Source organism: Sitophilus oryzae, unplaced genomic scaffold (assembly GCF_002938485.1).
Source record: "Sitophilus oryzae breed Bouriz unplaced genomic scaffold, Soryzae_2.0 scaffold_1297_pilon_pilon, whole genome shotgun sequence".
In the NCBI taxonomy this organism is placed as follows: Eukaryota; Metazoa; Arthropoda; class Insecta; order Coleoptera; family Curculionidae; genus Sitophilus; species Sitophilus oryzae.
Window position 1 is genome coordinate 12,197,967 of NW_022145945.1, and position 9,612 is coordinate 12,207,578.

General features: G+C 29.5%; 1 long non-coding RNA gene across 1 annotated transcript; it reads right to left on the reverse strand.

Annotated features, from left to right (window-relative positions):
• Positions 1–6,312: 6,312 nt before the first annotated feature.
• Positions 6,313–8,372, reverse strand: LOC115874805. The gene is made up of 2 exons (XR_004048907.1): positions 8,285–8,372; positions 6,313–6,671 (listed from the first exon to the last, which is right to left on the reverse strand). It is a non-coding gene; the product is annotated as an uncharacterized LOC115874805 (long non-coding RNA).
• Between the last annotated feature and the right edge of the window lie 1,240 nt (positions 8,373–9,612).

Consider the following 9,612-nt stretch of genomic DNA (forward strand, 5'->3'; position numbering starts at 1 on the left):
TGCGCTGTTTTTTTTTTCGATCATACGGAATATTATTAATATCAACTATTAGATAGCAATAAAGAGCGAAAATACGAGATAGATTTTTATAAATACACTTTTTAAACTCTTAAGCAGGCAGTATATGTATATAATATAGGAAATTCAAATAATTCGTTTTCTGACAGATGGAAATAAATTGTCTGACCGTTTGACACTTAAATGTCAAAGGAAGCTAGATAAAATCAAGAAAATACGTTTTCAAATTAAATCTGAAATAACTTAAAAACAATTTATTTTAGGTATAGGAACATGTATAGTTAAAAAGTAACGAACTGAAAAACATTTTCATTAGTGAAATAAAAAAAGTGGGTTTCCATTTGAAAAAAATATATATGATAATTTTTTAATTGCTCAATTCCATGACAGCTACCGCCATTTTTATATGACATTTGAACAATTAACCATTAATTAAAAATACCACCATTATTTCCGCCAAAATATTAATTAATTGCATACTTAATTGTGTTAGTTAATAAATTATTCTAAATAAATGTGAATTTGAATCAGAAATCAATATAATAATAAGTTATGAAAATTAATGTTGTTTAATGTAATAAGCATTACGTCAAAAAATTTAATAAAATTTTTAAGGTGTTACTTTTTACCACACTGTCTAATAGATACACAAAATTCAGTTTTTTGTATTTGAAGCAATTATTATTAATCAACGCAAACTGTCAATTAATGTAGTTTGAATACGGGAATCATATTAATTGATCTTTAGCAAATATGTAAACAGATTTTTTTAAATAAAATAAACGAACTATATCGATAATATTAGTATCTGTACTCTTTAAAAATGTGCTACATCTTTAAACATAATCTAAAATGTCAATATTCCATGGGTATATTGATAAATAATGTCTAAATTATAAGAAAATGCATTTTCTACAAAAAATTGAACACATAGGTAAAAAATGGTATAATACAATTTGATAGACAATTAAATTGTGCATTTGATTCTCATAAAATACACAGGATGTTCCATTTAAATTAAAAAAGTTATTACCGTTTAAAGCTAGTAATTATTTAAAATAAATTTTTAGACATTCTGTATAAGGTAGTATAATTTTTATTATTGCAACACAAAATTTAGTAAATAGACAAACTGCAGTACAATATTTGGTTTTAAAAACTTAAATACGCCTAGAGAAATAAAGCATTAAAATTGTTACTGTATTTTGACAAAAACGTAAATATTTCAAAAACGGTAAGATTAAAAAGCGGTAAACCTTAATTAAATTTACCTTTATTTTAACCCTAGAAACTAAAAATGTAATAATATACAGGGTGTTCCATTTAAAAAATACAACTTTGATATTTTTTATTTATTTGGGACACTGTATCTTGTAAAAATATGTTTAAATTGTAGCTCTAATAGCCTTCCAACGAACCTTAAATAATTACTAGCTTTAAACGGCAATAACTTGTTTAATTTAAATAGAACACCCTATATATTTTACGTGAATCAGATGCACAATTTAATTGTCTATCAAATTGTATTATGCTCAAGTTTTCGTAGAAAATACATTTTATTATAATTTAGACCTCATTTATCACTATACCCTTGGAATATTGACATTTTAGATTTTTTTAAGGCAACATACGTATGTACAAAATGTACAGGTAATAATATTGCAAGCCCATTTCTTTACAAAATGAAAACTATTTAAATCTTTGTAGAAGAGTATACCAATTATTAATAATTATTAATATACCACCATTATTTCCGCCGAGAAATTAGTTAATTACATACTTAATTGTTTTAATTAATAAATTATTCTAAATAAAGGTGGATTTGACTCAGTAATCAATACAATAAGTTATGAAAATGAAAGTCTCTGTTGTTGTAAATAAGCATTCGTCAAAAATTAAATCAAATTTATAAGGTTTTAATTTTTACGACACTGTTTAATACACACACAAAATTCACTTTTTTAGTATTTGGAGCAATTATTATTAATCAACGTAAACAGTCAATTAATGTAGTTTGAATACTGGGATCATATTAATTGGTTGTCTTTGACAAAAAAATATTTAAAGTTTTTTCTTTGGTTTTTTCGTTGTTCAACGAACTTGTGGAATAAATTAGAGGTTTCAATTAGCGTAGAAGTTTGTTCCTTTAAATTCAATGTAAGCATTCAGAACGTCTAAATTAGTGGTAGTCATTTTCAATTAGTAGAAAAAGTAAACAAACTTTTGACTTTTCCACTAACTATACTTCAAATTTTGCGGGAAATGTCATTTTGGCCATTGATTAGCATCCGTCAAGAGAAATCGTGGTTAGAAATCAAAAGTTTATTGTTTTATACGCTAAATATTTGGCTTTTTTATGGATACAACTGACTACCACAAGCTGTTGCTAGGATATTCTATTAATTTCAATTGTGTTTTTTCAACATTGTGAATGATCGTAAACTAAAAAGTAAAAAGTGTAATAATTGAAACCGCTAATTTATTCCACTAATTGCGATGTTCTGAATGGAATGTATTCAAAAACTAACTGGGCGTTTTAAAATAAAATGAATACTTGATAGAAGAACGTAAGGTGCATACTAGGCGCTTTGTGGAGCAATTTTTTTGATTTTCAACCATATTATATTATGATTTTGGCGCCCCTTGACACTGGCGCCCGGGGCAAGTGCCCCGTTTTGCCACCCCTTAGATCCGGGGCTGATAATTGTTAATAAACATATCAACTTCAAAAGAGAAAATAAATAAGAACAATAGGAAATAGCATCACGACTTATTTAGACAGAGTTTGATTTCGACCGCTAGAAAGTGCCAAAAGACCTTCTCACTTGACAAAAATAATTTTTAATTATTGTTAGTGAGTCATGAAAGTACCGAAAATATCGGTAATTTGAGTGCCGAGTCTCGGTTCTTTGATGGTTTAAAATAACGGGGATTTTCCGGTTCTGAACTGCAGACCAGATAGACCTACTTGTAAAACTATTGTAAAATGTAAAAAAAGTAACACGCTATTTTGATGTAATTTTTAATGACATTCAATGCAGAAACTAACTAGATTTTACTGAGTTTTCTTGAATTTTACCTTATACAATGGATAAAAAATCTCACATGATGCGGACTTTTTAAAGGACATCGAAATTTTGATATATCCATAATTTTAGCCCTCCCTAACATAGATATAAGTGTAATCATAGATAATAGTTAATAAAGTGAGTGTTATAAGCTGTAAATGAATTCTTAATTAAGAGAAAGAAAAAATTGCAGAAATTATTTTTGAAATAATTCACAGAATATATGAATAAAAAATAAAGTCTATATGGGTTTATTTCTTGAAAATAATTGTATATTTTTCGCCATTGAAAGAAAATCTACAAAATAAAACAGTTATTTTTTTGTAAACACTACTGCCTTGAATCCAAGCGGAAACCAGCTTGTCAGTGTTTTTTAATCAGTAAAAAAATTGCCTAACCGAAAAAGCTTACATTTCAAGAGGTACATCTCCTTCTGTCGTCAGAAGCAAAAAAAGAACAAAGAAAAATCTATATAAAATATTCAAATACAAACTATTCAAGAACATCCTCCTGAAACCTGAAACATAAAGCATTTTTTGTCTGACATGCAATTGTGTTTAAAAAAAATATATTTAATTTTGTAGATTTTGTTCAATTAATAGCTAGAATAGCTAGAATTATTATTTTCAAGAAGTATAAGAATAATAAGATATTACAGAACTTAAGTATTTCGTTTTAATATATTCAGAGAGAAGAATATATCATATACCTACCATAAATATATTACACATTGTTTTTTCTGTAAGCAAAAACACCAATCAATATACAGGTATTTGGAATAATTTTAATTATTCATTTCCCCGACACATAATGAATATATTTCACTCGATTTTCATTAATTATAAATTCAAAATCGGCCGCTAGGTCTGTCTACTAAGTTAATTATAGTTAATTTAATGTCTCTAGCGGTAATTAAGGGTGTCATTTCAACAGAGGCTTAATTCACTGACGACTGACGTTGAATTTGATAACGATTAGAGAACATTTTGTTAATTGTAAATTGTAAAATCAGTTTTTTATAAATATTTCATAACTTGGGTATAACTTAATTACAGTTGGGGGTTGGAACCTTTGGTGTTACACATTACACAGCAAAATAAAACACTAAATCACCAAAATACACCAAAACACTTGATTATGATTAAAACTGAATCAGTTTGAATCATTTTATTTTATTTAATCATTTGCTGATGGTTAGCATCAAACCAGTGTAAAAAGTAAAAGTGTTTTAGTGTGTTGTGTTGATTTATTGTTTTATTTTGTTGGTTATAACTTTAGCTATAACTAATAATTTAAAAAAAAATATATTTGAATTATAATTTTGAAATTACTTCAATAAATAACAAGGATTGAGGCACATATTTATTATTTGAGATTCAAAATGAAATATAGGTAGGTAAGCAGAATGATTCATGTCGATAAAGGGTTACGCTTAGGCCCAGCGCCCACGGTGCAACTATTTTGAGACAAAGGTTGCAAACTAGTTTACCCTATAACTAGTTTCCAGCTAAAAGGAAACTGTTACACGCACATGGATGCAACTTCTTATGTAGTAACAGTTTCTATGAGTTGGCGTAGTATTCAATTTAAATAAGTTACTATGTAGAATGTAGAATGTTTAGGAGGGGAGTTAATCACCGCGACCTTATTATAGATCTATTGTGTGCTCCCCTTTTTTGAGTTATAACGTGTTATAACTCATCATACAGTCTCAGGGCTTTAACAAAAGCCAGTATCTGAGACGGCTCCACACAGGCCAGCTCTGCATCCTCGACATCAGCCGTACCAAAGTTCATGGCACGAATGGTCATCGTCTCGGCGCACTCGGTGATAAGGTATTCTGGTGTTTTCCCATTTTCCCCACAGAATCTGCATTCGCCGTTGTTTCTCAGCTTCAGCCTACTGAGGTGTTCGTTGAGGAGACAGTGTCCTGTTAGAAACCCCGTAACAATCCGAAGATTGTTTTTACTTAAATCAAGGAAAACCTTTGATTTTTCTCGGTCGTAAGTTCTGAGGAACTTTTTCGAGTGTCTTAGACCGTTGGATGACACCCATTCCAAGTTACGGATGGAGTCTTTCAGATTCTTCAGTTTCCGCTTTCAGTTGGTTCCCGTTTGGAAAACAGGACGGTTCTGGTCAAGTTAGTGGAGTGTTTGCTCCTTTCCTAGCTAGATCATTTGCTTTTTCATTGCCTTCTATCCCTTGGTGAGCAGGCACCCACACGTAGGAGGACTCTATTTTCTTTGCCTAATTTGTAGAGATTCTCTAGGAATTCTTTGACCAACAACTTCGAATTGATGGTTACTGAGTTGATAGCGTTAAGTGCTGCTTGACTATCGGATAGGATGGCAATATCCTGTTTTCGATAGTTCCTATCTAAGATAAATTGTACACATCTTTCGATAGCGTAAATTTCTGCCTGAAGGATACTGGGGTAGGTGCCTATTGGTTCGGAGTATTTAGTTTTCGGCCCAAATACTCCTATTCCTGTCCCTGCTTTGGTTTTGGAAGCATCAGTATACCACGTTATGGTATGGTCCATAGACTTAGAATAAAATATAGACTGAGCATCTCATTCATAAATAGCTGGAAGATGCGGACAGACAACGTCTTGTTATTGTTGTGTTATTGTTTTTGGCTCTAACGAGTGCGACACGAGCGATAGATAGGCTGTCTCCGTCGTAACGGTCGTTTCCTGACGGCTCTGCCGCCCAACGCAACACTGTCTTTTGTTTCTTCAGTGCACCTGCACTCTCCGTATCATAGGCGGGTATTTTTTTAATTTTAATGAAGCTATAATTCAATTAAAAATATATCGTATTTAAACTTTTTATATTATTAAGATTTAGGATAAAGAAAATAGTTTAATATAAAGCAAAGTTTAGGACTTAGAAAAAAAATACGTCTTAGAGTCTAAAAACGATAAAAATAATAAAGTACGTGTTATAGAAGAAATTTTAATAATCGAAATTATTTAATTTTTGAAATTGATGATAAATTATTAATTTAATAAAATATTAATTTTAGTCAAACATTTACAACTCTAATATTAATCAAAACAGGATCTATTCTATAGATATAATAGAACAGAAAGAGAAAAAACTTTATAATTGTTTAATTTTTTTTTCCGGTAAAAGTGATGTCTTATTATGTAAATTAGAAAAAACAGGAATCTGTTCCATTAAAGCAAGCTTTTAGGAAGTGAATAAAATGAAAACTACATTTATTTAACTCGTTACTGTCTTTATTATAGAGTAAGTATAATAATGGTAATGGTGACTATACTTTATTCAATGGAAATATGCACCAAATTCAAACAAATATAAAAGGCATGAGTATAAACAGTATTACTACAGTAATATTGAACATTGGTTCAAAAATATTACATTAATATAATACAATATTACTGTAGGTATTACTGTCAACGTGCAAGCTTGTTTGAAGCTTGATGTATTTGTATGCGCTTGGTACATCTTGGCGTTGGAAAATGTATAGAAAATTATTAAGAAAAACTAGTACGTAATGGGGGATATCTTGATATACAGAGTGGTCGGAATTGTATTCAGGAAACTTTGGCAGCATAATCTGCAAATAAAATCAGTAAAAAAAATAGTATAAATTTATGTCCTAAAATGCTTCGTTTCAGAGATACAGAGTGTAGAAATTTCATTTTTATTTCGCTTTTTTCCAAATAATTTATGAAGAATGTATTGATTAATTCGTTTCCAAATATCTTGAGAACTATACTTGTGGCGAGTGTCAACAAGAGACCTTATTAAGTAAAAAACGTTGGAAATGTAAATTTTTCTCAGTAGTTTTATATAGATACAGACAAAAAGTATTACTCTTCAAATAACTTAAAAAATATGTAGGTGGCGCCCCCTATTAGTAAAAGTCAAATTGACATCTAAATCTAATTTTTCATGTCAAAAAACTCCCAAACGCCAATTTTCGTCCAAATATTGACGTCACTTCAGAAATTATTTGGAAAAAAATCGAAATAAAAATGAAACTTCTACACCCTGTATCTCCGAAACGAAGCATTTTAAAAACTTACAAGTTCATTTTTTTAGAAAGCCAATGCAACATTTCTGAGTTTCAAATAAAGATAAAAAACAGTAAAACATATAATAATAATATGTAAATTATTTTCTTGGATACATACATATATGGCAAATAATAACAGATTGTTTTATTAAAGATTTACGTTTTGGTTAATTCTAAAACTATCTTCAGATTATATGTGATATTACTTAAGTGATATTACATTATAAAAGAAAAAATGAAAATTATACCTTATAATCGAAAAAAAACGGCGTCAGCGATGGCTATGAAATGAAGATCGCTGTCATTTTATATGTAAAATTATATGGAGTATGTATCGATGGTTTTTTCCAAGCCAACTGGACGCCGTTTTTTTCGATCATACGGTATTACAAATTAATAATAGATTAACAGTCGAGAAAAAAAAAGAAAAAACTCTAGGTAAGTACTGGATAAATTTTAAAATGGCATATTTATTTTATCTTTGTTTAATATAAAAAAAACGAAATATCTACCTGGTTTACATAACCCTGTATAATTTGTGAAATAATAATGGACAAAAATGCAAGCGGTAAGAAAAATATTTACAAAAAATATGTACTTGTTTACATTTCTGGACCATTGTTCGTCATTTTTGTTATCATAATGGTGACCCTATCATAAAAACGTAGTTATTTCTATACCTGATGTGAAACTATAGGGAAAAAGTAATGTTTGTAAAATATTTTAGTCTTGAAAAAAAATAAGGAATGTTTGGTATTTTAAAATGTTTGGTAGCTTGTAATTTTTTCGACTTTCTCGATTGTTTATAGTTTATAATAAGCCTTAAAAATTGTTGTTTCATAATGGAATATCATTCTGGAATTCCTGTATGTTATTTTAGATTCTAAGGATGGTTTTAGAATAAAAAGAAACACATTTTTCATAAAAAAAAGCATTAAATTAACCAATGCCCAAGAAAATAATGTGTCTACTTCTTATGTACTTAATAATGTATCTACTCGTTATATTAATAACGAGGTTAGTAAGAACCTTTACGTAAATGATAAATATAAAAAATACAGATTTTCCAGGGTTTATAATTTACTAAATTATTATCTAAATAAGCGCCTTTCTACAACGCCACTGACGCCAAAATAGTAAATTTGACTTACCTGTGGAATGTTGTTCCAGGACTTAAATAGTCCAATTTCTTACAAATTTGGCACTGACGAACCATGTTTTATAGTTTTTAAATAAAAGTAATCAAAATAAACACTAAACCGACACTACACACTAAGAAAATCGAATCCAAAAAATACAAAATCAAAACATCCAATAAAAACAATAAAATAGCCATGGAGAAACTGTGACAACAAGGTTTTACGACACGTGCTTTACTCTACTATGGCTCTACTACGAGAGAATAAAGAATGAACAGGCGACCCGGCGATTGATGGGTGTTGCCAAATTGTAAAGAATTTGTCATTTTTAAATAGTCTCCGACTTATAATTTAGTAGTATAGGGACTATTTAATACATCTTTCTACTATTAAACACTACTTTATTAAAATACAGTTTTAATATCTCAATATATGTGTATAACAACAAAAAAAATATTAATAATATTTTAGACGTGACAACATAGGCTGGAGGCGAAAGACTCAGACGGCCGAGGTCAGCTGCACCCAGGAGTAAACATGTTTACAAAAATTAATATTGGACCGCGCTTAAATGTAAATAGTGTAGTCTATATTTTATTCTAAGTCTATGGTATGGTCTTTTATATGCTGAGTAAGCGTTTCTTCCTTCCAATCCTTTTTATTACTCAATACTACAGTGAGGTTTTTCTCAAAGTTGTAAATTCCTGGTATGTCATCCACTGGGAGTTGGAGAAGTGGAATTTTCTTTTTGAGGGTGTTCCAAGCCCCTGATCTGAAAATTCTCCCAGTACTGTTTCCGTCAATGACCATTCTAATCATTGGCATAACTACCGACGACAATATGCAGGTGGTTCTTGATCAACAATTATGATATAGATATAAAATAACCCCGTTGAAATAACAAAAACAATCAACTTTTATACGACCGACGAGACGTTATGCTTTCTAAGAAAATCGTCCTGTGACACTTTTTATTTTTGAAAATTGGCAAAAATGAGGCTCAAGGCTTGAAGTATAAAAAGTGTGCAAGTGTGCAATAAAAAGTGTGCAAATTGCTGACACAGTGCTTATGATTTCGACATACATAATTAAATATTCAATAATTTAGAGATAATTTTTTTGAGATTTTGTGTTGCTGTTACTAGTAGTGTAACGAATATTCGCATTCGCATTCGCATTTGCATTCGCGAATATTTGCATATGCAAAATTTATGTGAACATTATAATATAAATATCAACGTTTAAAAAAAATTAAGTTAACATAGCTGTACAATTATTATATTAATTGTAATAACTGTTCACTTTAATATTTAGAACTTTGATTTCGTTTATTACAAACT